Genomic DNA, 21337 nt, shown 5'->3' with positions numbered 1-21337 from the left:
TCTTCTGCACTCACCAATATTTCAGACCTACGTCTATATTCTTGGTGTCCTTGGTAAGGTTGCAGACATCACAAGCACCACATCTAGTGTGGCCTGTTACTGGTGGGATGTCCCAGAGACTCTGTAAATATCCTTGTGTCTCCTATTCAATATGATGCATTTTATACTATTTGATGCAGTGTTAAACATAGTAAAGCTGATCGTATTTGTCACCGCCGTTTAAAAAAAAAATGTTTTCTAAAATGGCTTCCACATTACAATTGGATACTCTCTTCTGAGCATTCTTTATCACCCTGTCTGGATAATCTCTCTTGGAGTTTGTCAGAAAGTTTGATAGACCCCTTTCTAAAGTATCTTATATCCAAGCAGTTTCTCCGTAACTGGAGAAACTGGCCCACTGGGAGGATCTCCCTAAAAGATTTGGGGTGAAAGCTATTGAATGATAGAAGGCCATTTCTGTCCATAGGTTTATGAAAAACCTGTGTAGTCAACTTTCCTTCCCTTGGTACAATCACCAAATCTAAGAATGATAGTCTGGTTCGTGTGGTAAATGTAAAGTGTAGTAATGGGTTACGACTATTCAGCCAGTGTAGGAAATCATTGATCGATTGTTCATCTTCTTTCCAGATCAGCTGAACATCATCTATGAACCGGCATCAGAGTTTTATATGGTCCACCCAGGGGCTGTCATGGGCAAAGATATATTCCTGTTCAAAGGCTGTCACATACAGCCAGGCTAGGATCAAAAGCATTCCTCATGGATGTCCCATGGGTTTGCAGGTAAATGGTTCCCTGAAACTCAAACACTTTTTTGGTCAGTGCAATTTCTGCTAGGTTTAATATGAGTGATCTCGGAGTACTGTATGTGCAATACTGGGCATATAGTAAGTCCTCTAACGCCCTCAATGTTTCCCTTTGAGGGATATTTGTATAGCGAGATTCGATATCTAGCCTACCAGGAATTCTTTTGCAGAGTCAAATTCTATGTCTTTTATGAGATTCAGTACATCTCTTGTGTCCTTCAAATATGCCGCCATTTTTTGTACCTATGGTTTAAAGAAGAAATCACAAAATTGTGATAACAGTTCAAGTATTGAACCGATATATGATACTATTGGTCTCCCTGGTGGAGGTCTGGTGGGTTTATGTACTTTGGGCAATGTAAAGCAATATTGGATAACAGTGTTATCTTTAGAAAACAAGAGCCCTTCCTGTTCTGAAATCCAGTCATTGTTCACTGCTTCCCCCACTGAGGTAGCTATTTCTATTCTTATTTCAGGTGTTGGGTCCTGGATCAGGATGCCATAGTTCCCTCTGTTCAATAGGAGCCTAAGGCTCTCTTTTCAGAGGCTATCTTGGTCTGGAGGACTATAGCTCCTCCCTTGTCTGCTGGTTCAATAATCAAATCTGTGTTTTGTCTTAGTTGTTCCAATGTGGCCACCTCCAGGGGGAGTGTCGAGATTGGTGGAGTAAAATTTGATTTGGGACAAAAGGTGATATCCCCTCTCCTTGTTCAAGTCTCTTTGCCCTCAAAGAATATTTTCAATCTTATATTCCTGAAATACTAGTTCCTGTTGCAATTGGAAACTATTTAGTAGGTTCGTGGGGACAAAACTCAACCCCTTGTTCAAGGCTCTTTCTTGGTGTTCTGAATTTCGTCTGTCAGATTCATGACCAATGCTATCCTTGCATGTTCCTGGGACACCGTCCCGTGACATGCTCCTGGTCAACTGTTGATTTAGATCTTCCCACTGTACTCTTCGTGTACCTCTTTGTTTCCCCTTCCTCTCCTCATAGTTATAAATGAGCTAATTTAAAGAGAAAGAAAGTGAAAAGCGCGGGTTAACATAACCTATAGGCATGCCACCTGAGTGATGTGTTAACCAAACCCCTGGTGGGGACCACGATTGGAAACAATGAAGGAGTGGCATGAGTGTGATAAGATTGAACATATGCATGTTAGTCTGCTGTACCACACAGAGAGTGAGTCCTCTCAGTATAAAATAATGGTTATTATTGTTATATTATCGTTTACAGGTACTACCGCAGTGTATTTAGCAGCCTCAGACCAGATTGGGTCCATCTTCAACCTACTAAAGTAATGTACGAGAGAGGTGGAATATAGGGGTTTTTAGGTCCTGACGATATCTGTAAGACCTGTGCATGGGCTACCTCAAATCGGCTGAAACATGTTGACAAACATGCAGACAGGAGGGGTGAGGGGCTACTAAAACTCCCCGACACAACCATCCTATATTAATTTTAATCCTGACCAAGAAATCCAGTAATAAAATGTGAGGGCGGACATTCCTGAGCCAGTTTTAGACTATTTTTTGCATCAATATATTTTTTTGGATCTCTATAATTTTGTTTGTATTGTCTTCCCCTTCCCTGTTGTTCCACCCTGGGTGTTGGTCAGCGCAGGGGTATTGTTAGCAAATTCTATGATGAAGCATGCCACAATTTGAGGGTGAGGGCAGATTTAAAAAAACAAAGCATGTGCCACCTAGTACATTAGCTTGTTTCTGTATACTCTTACTTTTCTTTTGTGTGTGAGGAGCTAGAACCCCACCCCTTAGTATCATTAAATGCGGGAACCTGATCGATTGACCCCCTTAGTTTCTTCCAATGTCTGTAGATGGTCTAATACCGTCCTTGTTGTGTTGCAATGATGGGGATGTGGCATACATTGATTAAATCCAGTTCTTTTCCATAATTATTTCTTTTTATTTACAGGGCTTTAAATAGCATGAACATGACCCAAAAGAATCACAGCACTGTACATAGGAAAAGATCATGTATTTTACATGAAATAGGCTTAATGCAACTTTTAAGCCATTAACACCATGCGAGAAAGAAGTTGTATCAAATTTATGCCTGCATACTTAGATTGAGGTGATAGGCTAACACATCCAATGATATGTCCTGTTTACAAAGCCGACTCATGGTCCCTAACCAAATTGACAAAGCCCTTTTCCTTTTTCAGAGCCTGCTGTAATAATCTATCATTTGGTTCTGTCAGGGTTTCAATTACTTCCGACAAGTAGCAACAGCTTACTTATAACAAATATGAATGATAACACACAGAACAATTATTTTTTGAATAAAAATGTATTAAGAGAAAATCAAATAATAAAGGCTGTCGCAATTTACAAATTCATTTGCAATGTGCAGAACGTGACTGTGGTGTACCAGTGACATGTGGTGATTAGTGATAAAGATAGTCCACTATATACAGAAACAAATTGTGCAAGAAAAAAAGGGGGGGGGAAAGAGAAATCCTAGATGTCTTTATTATTAGCACATATGCCTAATGATCCAATGATGAATGGGGCTGTAATCATAAGCGTTGTGTAGACATTTGTAATACGCCGACGTTTCGACCCTATATATAGTGCAAAAGTTGAATTGCGTCCAGGCGGGTCTTCCTCAGGGCAGGAGGGGGGAGATGGCAGCCCAAAAGTGGATTTCTAAGTCTCCCTGCAAATGATAAATTCTTGGTCAGGTAAGGAGAGTGAAGGTGCAGAATTTATAATGTCTCAAAAAAATAAAATGTTGTTATGTTATATGGGGTATGTGTATACACAGGAAAAGCAAAGTGGTCTCAAAATGTTTTGGAAGTGTAGCAAATGCTACTCAAACAAATGCTATGGTAGAGCTATTACTCAAGAAACTACTGTTCTTTCTGTAAAAGAACATAATCACCCCCCCAATATAACAGAGATAGAAGTTAGAAATGCTCTTGAAAACATTAAAGAAGCAAGTACTAGCACTGATAAACCCACCACCCGAATACTCAAAGAGCAATTATTAAAAATACCACAACATGCATCAGGACAATTACCCTCAATACATTGTTTAAAAAGAACTATTGCCAGACAGAAAAAAGCAACAAGTACTATACTACCCCTAAAACCTTCGAAGAAGTAGTCATTCCCCCAGAATTAAGCATTACTCACACTAAATAACCATTTTTTTTTTATAACAAATGCCCTGATAAAATAATTATGTTTGCTACTGCAAACAATTTAGTGAAATTACAACAATGTCACACCTGGATGATGGATGGGACTTTCAAACTCTGTCCAAAACCATTCTACCAGCTGTACACAGTGCACGGATTGTAGCAACATTCTAACATTCCATTCATCTATGCCCTATTACCAAATAAACAGCAAACTACATACATAGATATCCTAACTAAAATAAAACAAGAAAGCTATAATTATTTTCCACCAAAAATAATGATTGATTTCAAATTATCCATGATAAATGCCATACTAAAAAATTATCCACACACAGCAATCCAAGGTTGCTATTATCATTTTAACCAGAGTCTGTGGAGACATCTGCAAAAATCAACCCTAGTGTACAATATGCTACAGATAGTACTTTCGCCTACCAGGGTAAAAAAATAATAGCACTAGCATATGTACCTGTGACAGATGTAGCAGAGCACTATAATATTCTAATAGAAAGCCCCTATTACAAAAGGAACGAAGACAAATTAAGTCCATTCCTAGACTACTTTGAGGACACCTGGGTGGGAAGTTTACACCGATCAGGGCATAGAAGACAACCAAAGTTCCACATTCCTTGGTGGAATGTGTACCTAAGTACCTTAAATAAAGAAGCCAAAACAAATAATAGCGTTGAAGGATGGTATAATGCCTTCCTAGCAACTACAAGCAGAGGGAAACCTACCCTACAGAAACTCCAGGAATCTATACAAAAAGAACAAAGCTACCAAGAATTACGGATGGAACAATCTGTAACTCAAATTGGTCCTAAATTAACTAAGCAAACTAAACAAATGTTTGAGCTACTACAAAGTCCGGTAAGCCTATACCCATCAACAAGAGGCCTAGACTACCTATCGCTAATAGCCAAAAGCATCTTATAAAATACCTATCCACAGATAATAAACTAAATTGGTTGACACAACAAACACTTACACACCTATATTAATATTATATTTTAACAAATAATCTGTAATTGTCATATACATTTTTTTTCATATACTAAATATATATGTACAATTAAATATTATTTGTCAAAATATAATATATATGACAATGAATTATAATAACATTTCCCACCCAAATAATTAAGAATAAAGAAACTTACGATTGATGTAGCCGTAGAAGATGAAAGCCAACAAGCAATAATCCTTGCAATTGTCTGTCAATCCATGGTAATAATAAAAAATTACCCCAAACAAAATGCAAAAATTCAACAGGTCCAATATAAATCGATCCTCGACAAATCCAAGAACTCGAAACCCTCAAAAACCCGAAAAAGATACAAAAATGTTAAAAAAACGCTCCAGGAAATCCCGAAAAAAGAAAGATAGTGTGATAACAATATTAGTTAAATCAACTAAGACACACCTTTAAAAAAAGAAAACGCGTCTTTCTCTCCAACGGAACATCGATGAAGGTCGAAAACATACCCAGCCACACAAATACACCCAAATACATTAATAAAATACAATAACATTAGTTTAAAACAACACATATTTACTCACATTATTAGCTATATACACTAGGGCTCAAACACAAAATCAAGACACCTGACTAAAACATTACTAACACCTACAACACACCAAAAACACGATGAGCCAACAAGAAATACACTATTTACATCCTAACTACACGTAAACATAAGTATCTAGTAAGATATAATACTTAAGATTCCCCTTACCTTGCTCAACGCGACGCAGCTTCCAATCGCAAGCTTCTCCAGTCCTGAATGACCGAAAATAACATTACGCAGTTACAAAATAGTCCCAGTTAAATAAAAATGGCTGCTTAAATTTCTTTTAAAAAAATGAATAAAGTGAAAAACAAGCATTGTAATGAACTGTAAATATTACAAACATTTTTCTTAATCTTTAAAAATTACTTTGTAATTAATTATGCTTTATAAAATTATATTAATAATTAATATAAAAACATATGTATTATTATTATAATTCAGTACTTTGTTTTTTTAACTCTACACATTATTAAAAATTCATATTAATTATTTAAAAGATTCAAATAAAACTTGCCTGTTTAAAAAAGTTATTTTCATACAATGGAAAAATGTAATGATTAATAATATTAATATTTGCTATAATAATATTAATTAAATGTAGGATTACATGCCATTTTCTCAAATTGTAATTATTGTCAACAACAGCATTATAATCTCACAATATTATTCTGAAATAAAATATGCAATGATTTATTTTATGTATATATCCAATAAAACATTATGTAGATCAATACTGTAAATATATTTTTATTTCCAACAATTGTTAAAAATGTATAAATAATGTGTTTTCTTTTAATTATAAATACTTATGTTATAAAATGTGATTATATCAAATGTTGTTTTCCTTTAAACATTACATGAATAAATAAATAAATTCGTATTTTCAGTATGTCTACTAATGTATACTCCGTTTTGAAATAAAAAAAAATCTTTCCACTTACTTCAACAAAAGTAAAGCTTGTTCAAAAATATAAAATGTCTCATTTTTATAATTATTTATTATTATATAATGTTTCACTTACATATATTTTTTTATAAATGTCATTTTTTTAATATGTTAAATATTTTCAAATATTAAATGATAATATATACTTCATTGACACAATACAAATACATAATAACTCCACATAATATAAATATCTTATAGTCATAAAATTTTAATTAAACATAATATTTCTACAATTAATAATATGATTTTTTTAATACCCAAAAAATAACATAAACATAATATAAAAATGTTAGTAAAGTTACTGGAAACGTATTAAATATGTTGTACATAAACATATACCATTTTCTATTCCCAATGCCCTTAAATAATACTCATGGAAAGTGCTGAACATCAACAATACATAATATACTATTCCCACTCCAGGTATGTTTAAGTCAGAAAAAGTGCTGTACACAAACAATACCTAATAATCTATTCCCACTCCACTTAGATTAAACTCAGGGAAGATGCTGGAAAATAACCATATCTAATTTTCTATTCCCACTCCAGTTAACATAAAGGGGCCGATTCCAATCCTGGAAAAATGCTGTACAAATCGTTGTAACTCTTACCCGGTAAACTTTTCTTACAACCTAGGAAGTACGATTCGTACAGAATGCCTCTTTCCATACAAATCGTACAAAAGACCATACAGCTAAAATAAACCAACGATTCTGATCCGGAACAGTTTGCACGCGACGTCTGTATGTATTTAAGCAGCGGTTTCCAGCCCAGCAAGTACGATTCCTCCCTACGGCACTCCGTACGGCTCTTTTCTTACAGGAGCCAAAAACTTCTGTAAAAGCAGAGTCCCCAGGGGTACGAGTCATACAGGCATACACCCCCGTGCGTTGTGTATGTACGGTGCGTACCCCAACATCACGTACCCCAACATCGCGTACCCCAACATACGCGATGTTGGGGTATGCGATGTTGGGTTACGCGATGTTGGGGTACGCGAAGTTGGGGGTACGCACCGTACATACACAACGCATGGGGGTGTATGCCTGTACAACTCGTACCCCTGTACGACTCGCACCCCGGGAACAACTTTTCCCGGGATACGTGTCGTACAAAGTTCGCTTCGTAGCGGGTAATGGCATTCCCCGTGTAAGGGAAGTTTTCCGTACAAATCGTAAATCAGAAAGCCGGTCCGGACCGTACTAGTACGGTCGGACTGCATTTTTACAATTTGTATGGAAAAGTGTCCGGGTCCATCTCGTACAACTTTTCCCGATCCGATTTGTACAAATCGGATCGGGAAAAGCTGATTTTTCCCGTACGAATCGTACTTCGCGGGTCGGACGGGACTTGTATGATTTGTATGGAAAGATTTACCGATATGAGTCGGATGGGAAAAAAAAAAATACAGGATCGGAATCAGCCCCAAAGTCAGGGAAGGTGCTGGACACTAGCCCTATATAATTTACTATTCCCACTCCAGTTACATTAAAGTCAGGGAAGGTGCTGGACCCTAACCCTATATAATTTACTATTCCCACTCCACTTAGGTTAAAGTCAGGGAAGGTGCTGGACACTAACCCTATATAATTTACTATTCCCACTCCACTTAGGTTAAAGTCAGGGAAGGTGTTGGACACTAACCGTATATAATTTACTATTCCCACTCCAGTTAACATAAAGTCAGGGAAGGTGCTGGACACTAACCCTATATAATTGGATTTACTATTCCCACTCCAGTTAGGTTAAAGACAGGGAAGGTGCTGGACACTAACCCTATATAATTTACTATTCCCACTCCAGTTAACATAAAGTCATGGAGGGTGCTGGACACTAACCCTATATAATTTTCTATTCCCACTCCACTTAGGTTAAAGTCAAGGAAGGTGCTGGACACTAACCCTATATAATTTACTATTCCCACTCCAGTTAGGTTAAAGTCAGGGAAGGTGCTGGACACTAACCGTATATAATTTACTATTCCAACTCCAGTTAACATAAAGTCAGGGAAGGTGCTGGACACTAACCCTATATAATTGGGTTTACTATTCCCACTCCACTTATGTTAAAGTCAGGGAAGGTGCTGGACACTAACCATATATAATTTACCATTCCCACTCCACTTAGGTTAAAGTCAGGGAAGGTGCTGGACACTAACACTATATAATTTACTATTCCCACTCCAGTTAGGTTAAAGTCAGCGAAGGTGCTGGACACTAACCGTATATAATTTACTATTCCCATTCCAGTTAACATAAAGTCAGGGAAGGTGCTGGACACTAACCCTATATAATTTACTATTCCCACTCCACTTAGGTTAAAGTCAGGGAAGGTGCTGGACACTAACCATATCTAATTTACTATTCCCACTCCAATTAGGTTAAAGTCAGGGAAGATGCTGGACAGTAACCATATCTAATTTTCTATTCCCACTCCAGTTAACATAAAGGGGCCGATTCCAATCCTGGAAAAAGGCTGTACAAATCGTTGTATGGAGCGTTTTTCCCGTACAACTCGTACCGGTAAACTTTTCTTACAACCTAGGAAGTACGCTTCGTACAGAAAGCCTCTTTCCATACAAATCGTACAAAAGACCATACAGCTAAAATAAACCAACGATTCTGATCCGGAACAGCTTGCACGCGACGTCTGTATGTATTTAAGCAGCGGTTTCCAGCCCAGCAAGTACGATTCGTCCCTACGGCACTCCGTACGGCTCTTTTCTTACAGGAGCCAAAAACTGCTGTAAAAGCAGAGTCCCCAGGGGTATGAGTCGTACAGGCATACACCCCTGTGCGTTGTGTATGTATGGTGCGTACCCCAACATCGCGTACCCCAACATCGCGTATGCACGCACCGTACATAGGCGATGTTGGGGTACGCGATGTTGGGTTACGCGATGTTGGGGTTACTCACCGTATATACACAACGCATGGGGGTGTATGCCTGTACGACTCGTACCCCTGTACGACTCGCACCCCGGGAACAACTTTTCCCGGGATACGAGTCGTACAAAGTTCGCTTCGTAGCGGGTAATGGCATTCCCCGTGTACGGAACGTTTTCCGTACAAATCGTAAATCGGAAAGCCGGTCCGGATCGTACTAGTACGGTCAGACTGCATTTTTACAATTTGTATGGAAAAGTGTCCGGGTCCATCTCGTAAGTTGTATTTTTACGTACAAATCGTACTTCGTGGGTCGGACGGGACTTGTACGATTTGTATGGAAAAATTTATCGATACGAGTCGGATGGGGGAAAAAAATACAGGATTGGAATTGTCCCCAAAGTCAGGGAAGGTGCTGGACACTAGCCCTATATAATTTACTATTCCCACTCCAGTTACATTAAAGTCAGGGAAGGTGCTGGACACTAACCCTATATAATTTACTATTCCCACTCCAGTTAGGTTAAAGTCAGGGAAGTTGCTGGACACTAACCCTATATAATTTACTATTCCCACTCCACTTAGGTTAAAGTCAGGGAAGGTGCTGGACAATAACCCTATATAATTTACTATCCGCACTCCACTTAGCTTAAAGTCAGGGAAGGTGCTGGACACTAACCTTATATAATTTACTATTCCCACTCTAGTTAGTTTAAAGTCAGGGAAGGTGCTGGACACTAACCGTATATAATTTACTATTCCCACTCCCGTTAACATAAAGTCAGGGAAGGTGCTGGACACTAACCCTATATAATTGGATTTACTATTCCTACTCCAGTTAGGTTAAAGTCAGGGAAGGTGCTGGACACTAACCCTATATAATTTACTATTCCCACTCCAGTTACATTAAAGTCAGGGAGGGTGCTGGACACTAACCCTATATAATTTACTATTCCCACTCCAGTTAGGTTAAAGTCAGGGAAGGTGCTGGACACTAACCCTATATAATTTACTATTCCCACACCACTTAGGTTAAAGTCAGGGAAGGTGCTGGACAATAACCCTATATAATTTACTATTCCCACTCCAGTTAGGTTAAAGTCAGGGAAGGTGCTGGACACTAACCATATATAATTTACTATTCCCACTCCAATTAACATAAAGTCAGGGAAGGTGCTGGACACTAACCCTATATAATTTACTATTCCCACTCCACTTAGGTTAAAGTCAGGGAAGGTGCTGGACAATAACCCTATATAATTTACTATCCGCACTCCACTTAGCTTAAAGTCAGGGAAGGTGCTGGACACTAACCTTATATAATTTACTATTCCCACTCTAGTTAGTTTAAAGTCAGGGAAGGTGCTGGACACTAACCGTATATAATTTACTATTCCCACTCCAGTTAACATAAAGTCAGGGAAGGTGCTGGACACTAACCCTATATAATTGGATTTACTATTCCTACTCCAGTTAGGTTAAAGTCAGGGAAGGTGCTGGACACTAACCCTATATAATTTACTATTCCCACTCCAGTTACATTAAAGTCAGGGAGGGTGCTGGACACTAACCCTATATAATTTACTATTCCCACTCCAGTTAGGTTAAAGTCAGGGAAGGTGCTGGACACTAACCCTATATAATTTACTATTCCCACACCACTTAGGTTAAAGTCAGGGAAGGTGCTGGACAATAACCCTATATAATTTACTATTCCCACTCCAGTTAGGTTAAAGTCAGGGAAGGTGCTGGACACTAACCATATATAATTTACTATTCCCACTCCAATTAACATAAAGTCAGGGAAGGTGCTGGACACTAACCCTATATACTTTACTATTCCCACTCCACTTAGTTTAAAGTCAGGGAAGGTGCTGGACAATAACCCTATATAATTTACTATTCCCACTCCAGTTAGGTTAAAGTCAGGGAAGGTGCTGGATCCTAACCCTATATAATTTACTATTCCCACTCCACTTAGGTTAAAGTCAGGGAAGGTGCTGAACACGATCCCTATATAATTTACCATTCCCACTCCACTTAGGTTAAAGTCAGGGAAGGTGCTGGACACTAACCATATCTAGTTTACTATTCCCACTTCAATTAGGTTAAAGTCAGGGAAGATGCTGGACAGTAACCATATTCAACTTACTATTCTCACTTCACTTAAGATAAAATCAAAGAAGGTGCTGGACAGTAAAGATATATTATTTACTTTTCCCACTCCAGTTATTTTAAAGTCAGGGAAGTTGCTGAACATTAACCATATACATTTTACTATTAACACCTAATTAAATAATATTTTTGGCAATATACTGGTCAGTAAAACTATATAAATAATAAATCAAACTCCAACAATAATAATTTCTATTGAAATACTAAACTATTAAAATTTTTAATATATCATTTAGAGTACAACACCGTATTCCAATATAAAACATGCATTTTACTACTCAATTATTATTAAATTTTTAATCTATAATTATAAATATTAAATATTTTTATTTAAACCCCCCACCTTAACCCATAATAAACTAAAAACACACTCATAAATACTAAACATTATTTCATTTTATAAATTTTAAATTTAAATTTTATATAAAAATTATAATTCCAAATTTTCATTTAGGTGCCGATTCCAATCTTGAAAAAAAAATTCCAGTATGACTCGTATCCGTATATTTTTACGTACGAATCGTACAAGTGCCCTACAACCGGCGAAGTACGATTTGTACGTCAAAAATACATACGAATCGCTTCGGGAAAAGGGTACGAGAGGGAGCCGGACTTTTTTACGTACCAATCTTCGAACTGAAGTCTGAGCGCGCAAGTACGATCCGTACCGCCCGTCCGAATACACAACCGCATGGAAAAGGCCCCGTACGGAGCGAACGCAGTACCACTCATGTATCTGGGTAAACTTGTGCCCGGGATACGAGTCGTACAGCCCCCCCTCCCCAGCATATGTCAGCTCCGTACCCCCGTATGTCACCACCGTACCCCCCCATGTCCGCTCCGTACCCCAGCCCCGTACCTGTATGCACCATACCCCAGCCCCGTACCCCAGCCCCGTACATGTACGCACCGTACCCCAGCACCCTACCCCAGCCCTGTACCTGTACGCACCGTACCCCAGGCCTGTACCCCAGCCCCCTACCTGTACGCACCGTACCCCAGGACTGTACCCCAGCCCCGTACCTGTACACACCATACCTCAGGCCCATACCCCAGCCCCGTACATGTACGTACCGTACCCGAGGCCCGTACCCCAGCCCCGTACCTGTACACACCGTAACCCAGCACCCTACCCCAGCCCCGTACCTGTACGCACCGTACCCCAGGCCCGTACCACAGCCCCGTACCTGTATGCACCGTACCCCAGGCCCGTACCCCAGCCCCGTACATGTACGGACCGTATCCCAGCACCCTACCCCAGCCCCGTACCTGTACGCACCGTACCCCAGCCCCGTACCTGTACGCACCATACCCCAGGCCCGTACCCCAGCCCCGTACCTGTACGCACCGTACCCCAACACCGTATCCCAGCACCCTAACCCAGCATCGCGTATGTACGGACCTTACAACAACATTGCAGATAGAGCACGGTACACCAACATCGCGTATGTACGCACCTTACTCACGCGAAAAAGACTCGTACTGAACCAGGACACTGTAAAACAGAACAAGGAGGGTCAATTCGACTCGCACAACACCACAAAACACGTCTACAGTAGAAAATATATCTCAATGACTGACCTGGCACATCCAAACAGGCAAACAGAGGCCCAAACTCACAACCACCTCTTATAACACACCCACCTAAATTTCAAACGCAGCCACACCCACAAATGAACCAATAAAAACGGCCCACACACACAAACCATGAGCCTTTGCAACAGACCCACTGCTGACAGAGCCCACAGACAAACAACTGCACCCATACACCTTAACTTACACACCTTCACACAACCTCCTTCACAAAGAACCCCTCTTCACATTCAGACCCACACCGTCACATTCACACCCACACACCCACAACCATCCGTACCCCACACCATGCCCACAGACAAGAATCCAAAGTTCACAAGGGAGGAGCTGGACATCCTTGTCACCGAAGTCATCAGAGTCGAGCCACAGCTCTTTGGAACATTGGTCAGACAGACCAGCATAGCAGAAAAAACACGCATGTGGCAGAGGATCGTCGATAGGGTGAATGCTATTGCGCCCATCAGAAGGACCAGGCATGAATGCCAAGCCAGGTGGTACGATCTGCAGAGGGCAGTCAAGCGCAAAATGAACAAGGAATACGCCCAGACCAACATCACTGGAGGCGGGCTTCCCCGCAGACCGGTACATTACCATCCCTGGGAGGAGAGGGTGATGGCCGTGCTTCTGCCGGTTGGCGTACACTGAGTCGAAGGAGTCGCAGAGCCTGGTGAGAACACAAACAACTTACATAACATGGGGGTAATGGCATCCACACCCCAAATACACCAAATGCCCGCAACTACCCACAAGCCCTCACCGGACACAACCACACTCCAAAAACACGCCCATGCCACTAACATGTCCATGCCCCATTCACAAAGCAAGGACATGCCATGTCCCAGGCTACACAAACCCAAGACTGAATGTCCGGGATGCTGGGAGGGTGGGGCTCACAAAACACATTGTGAAACTCAGAAGCAGACACCAATGCCCTCAGCCCATATGGCCCAGGTACATACCCATGCACAATGCACATGGACTGGCAAAGTACTGACAAGGTAGCTGACACTTGGCCCTGCTGTAGGCAGCCCAAGGCCCTCCTGTGACCACTGTACACTCAAACACCAACTCCACAAGCTAAGATATCTAGCACAGGAACTCACACTCACTGTCATGCCAGCATGCACCATGAGGGGACAGACACATCACCTGGGAGACCCAATGCCAACTCACACTACACCCAACAGCAAACCCTGTCACACACACAGCCCTTACACAAGCACACACCCCCGGGGCAGGCAACGGATTTACCCACTCTCACAATGGACATGTGACGCAACAAGATAAATCCATAGCCAAATAAGCATCCTAGACAAAATTCCACAGGTCAAACACTAAGGAGAACATATCAATCTGTCCCCCGCAACCTACCCATCCCCAAGTGGACATTGAGAGGAATGCTAGGCACATCCAACTACCTGGAGGAACTGTGCCAACTTGAATATGTATGAAACATGGATGTCGCATGAAACAGCATTAACATTGTCTCTCTCTCACACACAGGGCAACTTCATGGATCTCCCCCCAACAATGGGGGGGGAACAATCACAGTCCCAGGCTCGGCGTGAAGATGATCCCACCGGCAGCGACGACTCTCACCACTCCGTGGATGACCCCAACCAACCTGGATCCTCTGGTGCCCAAGCCCCTGCAGCACCTGCTTCAGGTACATCTGTGCCAACCACCACCACCATTCCTGCCACATCCCAGGAGACACCCAGGAGCCCTGCTCGCACTGAACAACAGAGCCAGTCTGACCAGGAGGGACAAGGTTCTCTGGGCACCCAGGAGGAGGCATACAACCCCACAAATGCCATCCCTCAGGGGTCCTGTAGACCCGATGTGCCCACAACGGCAGGCCAGGCTTGTGTGGGCAGGGGTGGTGGGAGTGGAGGCAGACGGAGGCGCGAACCTGACCAGCCAGCTGAGGGAACCGGTATGTCACACATACGCCACATCCTGGACACATACCGGCGTGACACCAGGGCCATCAGCCAGGTAGTGGAGACCCTCAACGAGATGAAGAACCTGCAGGCTGAGCAACATGCCAGTCAACAACAACACCAAGGACGGATGGAGGCAAGACTGGCTGAGCTCCTGGCGGTGCAAACAGACATGAGCCGTTCACTCCGTCGGATCGCCGAAAACATGGGCAACCCTCCCTGTGCCCCCAGGCGAAGACCACCACCAGCCACAGGGAGGGAGGAGGAGGAATCGTCTGACGGAGCCTCACAAACCTCGTCAAGGCCTGCATCGGAGGGTCCCCCCAGGAAGGTGGGTCGTCCACGGAAAAGACCATGAGAGGCAGCGGACCATCCACATCTCCCAGGTCACCTGGCCTGGCACCTGGCCCTCTGGCGCAACAGCAGCACCTCATCCAATGACATTCTCTGCCACATGGACTTGCTGGTCACAGTCTGACCAATGATGACCAACACTGTGGTCTGGACTCTGATGACTTCCAATGCAAAGGATCCCATCTCCCCCTGTGAACTTTGGATTCTATGCACACTGTATAGCACCGATTTGTCCACACTAAACACGCCCCCCACCCAGAATAAATCTTAATTTCTCTACTTATATGTTGCAGTCATTTTGCATGAGTACACAAACTACGTGTGGGGAATTGTCAAACTATGCCTGAGTGTTGAAGTAACTCCAGCCATCCATACCCTGGGATCTGAGTCTGGTACAGGACACACATGGGTCACAATGTATCATCCAATACAGACATGGAGCACAATACTCACCCGTGATGGCCTCAAGCTGCTGAGGGGGGGCTTGCAATACTGTGCGGACAGACCAATTTGGAAGAGTATCATTAATACATAGAGGTCATGGCTCATGTGGATGTTCACGGGGAGGGAGTACCAGGTATGTTTAGCCAGGCGGGAGAACCATGTCCTGCATGCTGGAGTACGGTGGATGTGAAGAATGGTGGCCAGGGCAAGGTTGGATGCATGGAGATGGCCCAACGGGGTCTTGGATGACAGACGTACAAGGTTTGTATTGGGTCTGGGGTTGTGGACTGCCTCCTGAGTGTGGGTGGGGAGTCTGAAGGTCATCTTGCAGCAGACAGTGATCCATTGCAGCTATCCCTGGTGGACGGTGATGTGGCTGGGGCGCCAGATGTTGAGGCTGAGGTGTGCAGATGCACCCTGGATGTGGACAAGTTTCCCTGGAGTTTGGATGTACTTGCTCCGTAGAGGGCAGGGCAGTATTTGATACGGCTGTTGTCGTGGACCTGGGGGATGGTCTGTCTTTCCTTGGAGTGGATCTATCTGTGGATCATGTGCATCATGCAGAGGGTGTTGCAGCATGACGTACAGATGCTGGTGATTAGCATGGCAAATATGAGCGAGCAATCCATGATGCACACCATCTTGTGTGCGTTGCCACTGGGTGCTTGTGCAGGGCTCTTGCGGGTGGGACACAAGCAGTTGACCCAGCTGTAAGGGGATAATCCTCCGATGATTACCTCAGTCCTGTACAAGTCCAGCCTCAGGTGGCTCATGTTCAGCCATTCATCAATGGATCTCATGCATTCTTGAATATTGGAACTGGCAATGTCTGCGTCTATGGTGAGGGTGAGAAGCACCTGGCTGTCAATGGTATACGAGCTGATGATGAGGTGCTGTGCGCATGTGATGGTGGAGAGGGGGGTCCTGGACACATTGAAGATTGACACGCTGAGAGATGATCCCTGGGCAATGTGCCAGATTACGCAACCATACTACATGCTGAATGCTTGAGTCCCACTCCCATGGCCTTGCTGAGGTACGGAGCCGGTGGAGAGTAGGAGGGACATGACCTGGTTGGTGTGACAAGGCCTGGAAGGCCGGGCAGCGCTGTGTAGGCAGTTGGAGTTGCACATTCATCATGCAAAGGTGTCGTGTGTGCGCTTAGGGTATGCCTGAGAGCAGGCAGTTGATTTTCGGATGGACATTGCTTGGAGGGTGGCTGCAACATCAGACTGTAGTATGATGTGGGTCATGCACGGACATGAGGGTTGTGCATTGTGCACGTTGAATGCGCTGACCGTCCTGCCTTTGGCACTGCGTGGCCGCAACAGTGGCACAGACAAGCTGATGACAGCCAAATGAATCGGTGGAGGGAGGAAGGGAGGAGCATCTTTGAGGCGTGTGTGTTGCCCAATCCGGGAACTTTGTGGGCCCTTGCTGCAGGGGCCGCAGCAGCAGACGGCATGTCCTGGAAAATATGCCACAAGTTGCACACAAAGACAAGGATGTCAGAAAGGACAACTGCAACAGGCGTATGTAAAGGAAGGAGTGTCCGGTTACCCATGGCACACCCAGAGACAATGGATGCACTATCAACAAAGATGACTGACACAGGATCCGGAAACTGAAGGCCGAGCTGCGCACAGTAGACACACCCTCAGCAGGTGTTGACGGCCCGTTGTGGGGACCAACATGCCCAAATACATACACAACCATGGACTTCATGCACAATAGAGATTCTAATCCATGAAGAACTGCATGCATGTCGCTAAACTACACATAGACTCATATGCACAATCTTTGACAACTATGCCAGAGATGCCGCATGCAAAGTGGCAAGAGACCTGCATTGACAGAGATGAGGCACCTTGGAGTGTGAGGAACACCTTTATTACTCAGGCTCGCACTATGGGAAATGCATCAATATGAACAGATTCACAGGTCATTTGGCTGACCATGTGGGACCTACACTGGACACCCCCTTCACCACACAGATGTGGTAAATCCTATTGAACTGGCACACAAGTGAAGGGGGTGAGCCAAACACCCCCTGCTGCACACGGAGAGGCTGCAATTCCCCATTGAGCCTCTTATGGGGTTGTCCCACACTATTTCCACCAGTAGCATCCCGTATGTTCCTGAGGGACGTTTTACACACATTGATACCTTCATCAGAATCCACAAACCATTACAGATGACTGTCAGGAAGGGTGACTATCAATTCATGGGAGTCATGCTACATGTCATGTGCCCCATGAAGAACCAGAACCTTTTGGACCTGGCGGCGCAGGGTAAGCCCTCTGTCTCCTGGGTTCACCTGCTTCGATACACAGAGACACGGGACACTCTGTCGGCGTTAGAAGATTGGATTTATTTAGCTGCAGCTAGTACAGTTATCCTAGAAGTACACAAAGTAGGTTCTCAGGAGACTGCCACTTCACTCTCTGGCACATCAGATTAAATACTATACAATACAAAATTATTAACAAAACACACGCCCCAAGCAAAGAAGAAAAGAGCCAATAGGGTAAGTGGAAAACAAAGCAGAACCAATAAGAAAGGTTCAAAAACAAAAAGATCAGATGACTCGAAAAGACCTCTCCTCCAACTGTGTTTGTCATCCCACCCCCGAACTAATTCATTAACAGACTTGCAGGTGGTGAGATACGTTTGTGTGTATTGGAGGACAGGCATGACACAAGAGAATGCTAGCAGGAGACAGTGAAGGCCAGTCGATAAGATATGATCGGGAAAGAATAGTGTGAGCCTACAGATAGTTGACACAGGGATTAGGAAAGACAGACACGGATTGGTGTACTCGGCTAGTCCAAACACCAGCCTCGCAAACAAGGCCGAGGACGTATTTTGATACCACGCTACGGGAAAGGCAGAATAGACTTCGTTCGCCGTGCTGCCTGAGTGATGGCAACACAAAATGGCGCGGGGGTGACAAAATGGCGGGTCGATTCGATCGTGATTGGAAATCGAAGTTCCTCAGACCCTCCTTTTGCCAGAACTCAGGCAAGATAGACTCACATTAATATGAGTCCACATCAATAGCCATGAGATCATCAAGCTGTTGTTGCAACAACATCCTTATGTTTTCCGTTACTTGAGGTTTGGGTCTGGAAATGCACATAGTGGCACAAAGATCACAGATAGCGGGACCACAGTGCATACAAAGGCAACAAGAAAATATGATCGTCAAGATTACTCCAAGGAATGTCAATACTTTCCAGCCCCATTTAGACAGTAGTCCCCAAAACCATTCCGTTAAGGACCAATCTCCTTTGTCCTGATGAATAGACTCGGAGATTATATGCAACTTGGAAATCGCTTGGTATACTGTCGGAGCGTCATTAGGAATGAAAATACAACAGCTTGACCCGATCAATTTACACACTCCACCACGATCGGCAAGAATAAAGTCTAAGGCAACTCGATTTTGTAAGGTCATAAGATGATCCGCCTGTAGTTCCGCCGTGATATTACTCAAGGCTCCTACAGTGATGTCTATCGTAGTCTCTACAACACAAACCAGTTGCCTTATATTTCTGCTGTTGGCCATTGGACCAGAGAAAGGAAGAAAACCTTTAAGGAAATCTCCTCCTTCTTGTCCCGAGGTGTCTTTGGAGTCAATAATTCCTCGACTGAGACGGGTTTGGTGATAATTGGCAGAAGCAGTGTAAGTAGGGGGAAGAATGAAAGCTATGTAACAGGTACCAGAGAAACCCGTTGGCAACCAGGTATAAGCTCTATCATAGCAAATGAAATAGGTGCCTTGGGACGGTACTAGAGGAGGTGAGTTCAGAGAGGAATAAATGTATGTGTAGGAACAGTTACTTTTTGGTGCAGTGTCAGAAGAGCGTTCGTTTATTTTTAAACAGAAGTTACCTTGATGTGGTACAGTCCAGATTGGTGAGGATTTCTCTTTTCCCATTTTATTATTAAGACTCGACATGTATTGGGTGACGTTCCAATTAGTGTATGCTTTTCTCTCATCAATAGAAATCTTGCTATTCTCCATGATTTTAGCCATAACTACCATGCCCTTAATCAAAGAACTATGACTAAAATCCAGATAATTAATTTGTGAAGCAACAGACCGTCTGAATTTACTTTGATATGCATTTGAAAAAATAACAAAGAATGCCCAAGCAGAACCCTCGTAGGAGAAAGGAAGAACTAGAAACGGTATTCCCTTCTCAGTAGTATGCGGCATAAGACCACATACCCAACAATCAGTTGTGTTGACCGCTAATTGATGCTGGTGCAATAGCTGGACAAAGGAATTATTGTAATACTCGGTTCTTCTGGCAAGTTCATGTGAAGGGAAAGTATGGAAAAGGTGTGGAGAGATAGTGGAAGAAGGCAAAGAAAAGGAAGGGGAGGTGTGTCTTGGCTGCAAAACATAAACTATCCAACCAATAATCGCCAAAGCAATACATAATGATAATAAAAAACATAGAGTTATACTGTAACGACTGTACGTTATTTTACAAGATGCTTTCTTTAGTTCATTTCTTCTCTCTTCAATACTTGGTGTAGTTTCCATCTTCACTAGTGGATGCTCACGGCAATCTTCCTCAATCACTAAAGTCACGATGCTCTACCGTCCTATGACACTGAAAGATCCTGCAGACCTATTGTCACTACTCAGGTCGTGACCTAGACTCCTACCGTGACCCTGCAACCTAAACAGAACACTACACAAGGAGAAGAAAATTTCAAATGTTCTTTTGTCTGGGCCTACGATGGTAGCGCTCTTTCCCTAGAACACTCTGATCTTGAAACAATGTTTTTGGTTCAGTCGTATTTAAGCGACGATGCAATGGAATCGCTTCCTGTAAAATGTCGTCGTCCTCTTTCTCAGACAATGTCCCATTCAGGTGTGCATCACTAAAGGGTACGAATCGTGGAACTGTTTCGCCTTCGTAGTCACCAACCCCTCTGCGAACCCACTGATCGAAAGGCAAGGGCAAAGGTACTTTCTTGCAGTGCACACCGTGAATCCAATTTTTCTTTCCTTCAACTTTAACTGCTGTCATTCGGGGCTCCCGCCATCTGGGCTCCAAATTCTTTTTCTTCTGAAAATTGCGGATGCAGACCCAGTCACCTGGACAGATGGAGTGACCTGGATCTGTGGAAGCCTCCAGCAAAGCACTCTGAACCTGTCGATGAAGGACATGCAATTTAGTTGTAAGGTCATGCAAATAGTCAATTAACATTGGGTAGGGCAAATCTGAGAACATTTTAGGACGAGGTAGTCCCCATACGTTGGCCGGACGGCCAAACACCACTTCGTAAGGGCTAAGTCCCAGACGAGAGTGTACTGCAGTTCTGGTGGATAGCAAAGCTAACGGCAAAGCATCAGGCCAATTAAGTCCCGTACTTGCTTGAATTTTTGCTAACTTTAGTTTCAGGGTCCCATTGTAGCATTCTACTAAACCCGCTGA

This window comes from Triturus cristatus, chromosome 6 (genome assembly GCF_964204655.1).
Source record: "Triturus cristatus chromosome 6, aTriCri1.1, whole genome shotgun sequence".
Taxonomy (NCBI): Eukaryota; Metazoa; Chordata; class Amphibia; order Caudata; family Salamandridae; genus Triturus; species Triturus cristatus.
Note: the sequence above shows the minus strand (reverse complement) of the source record.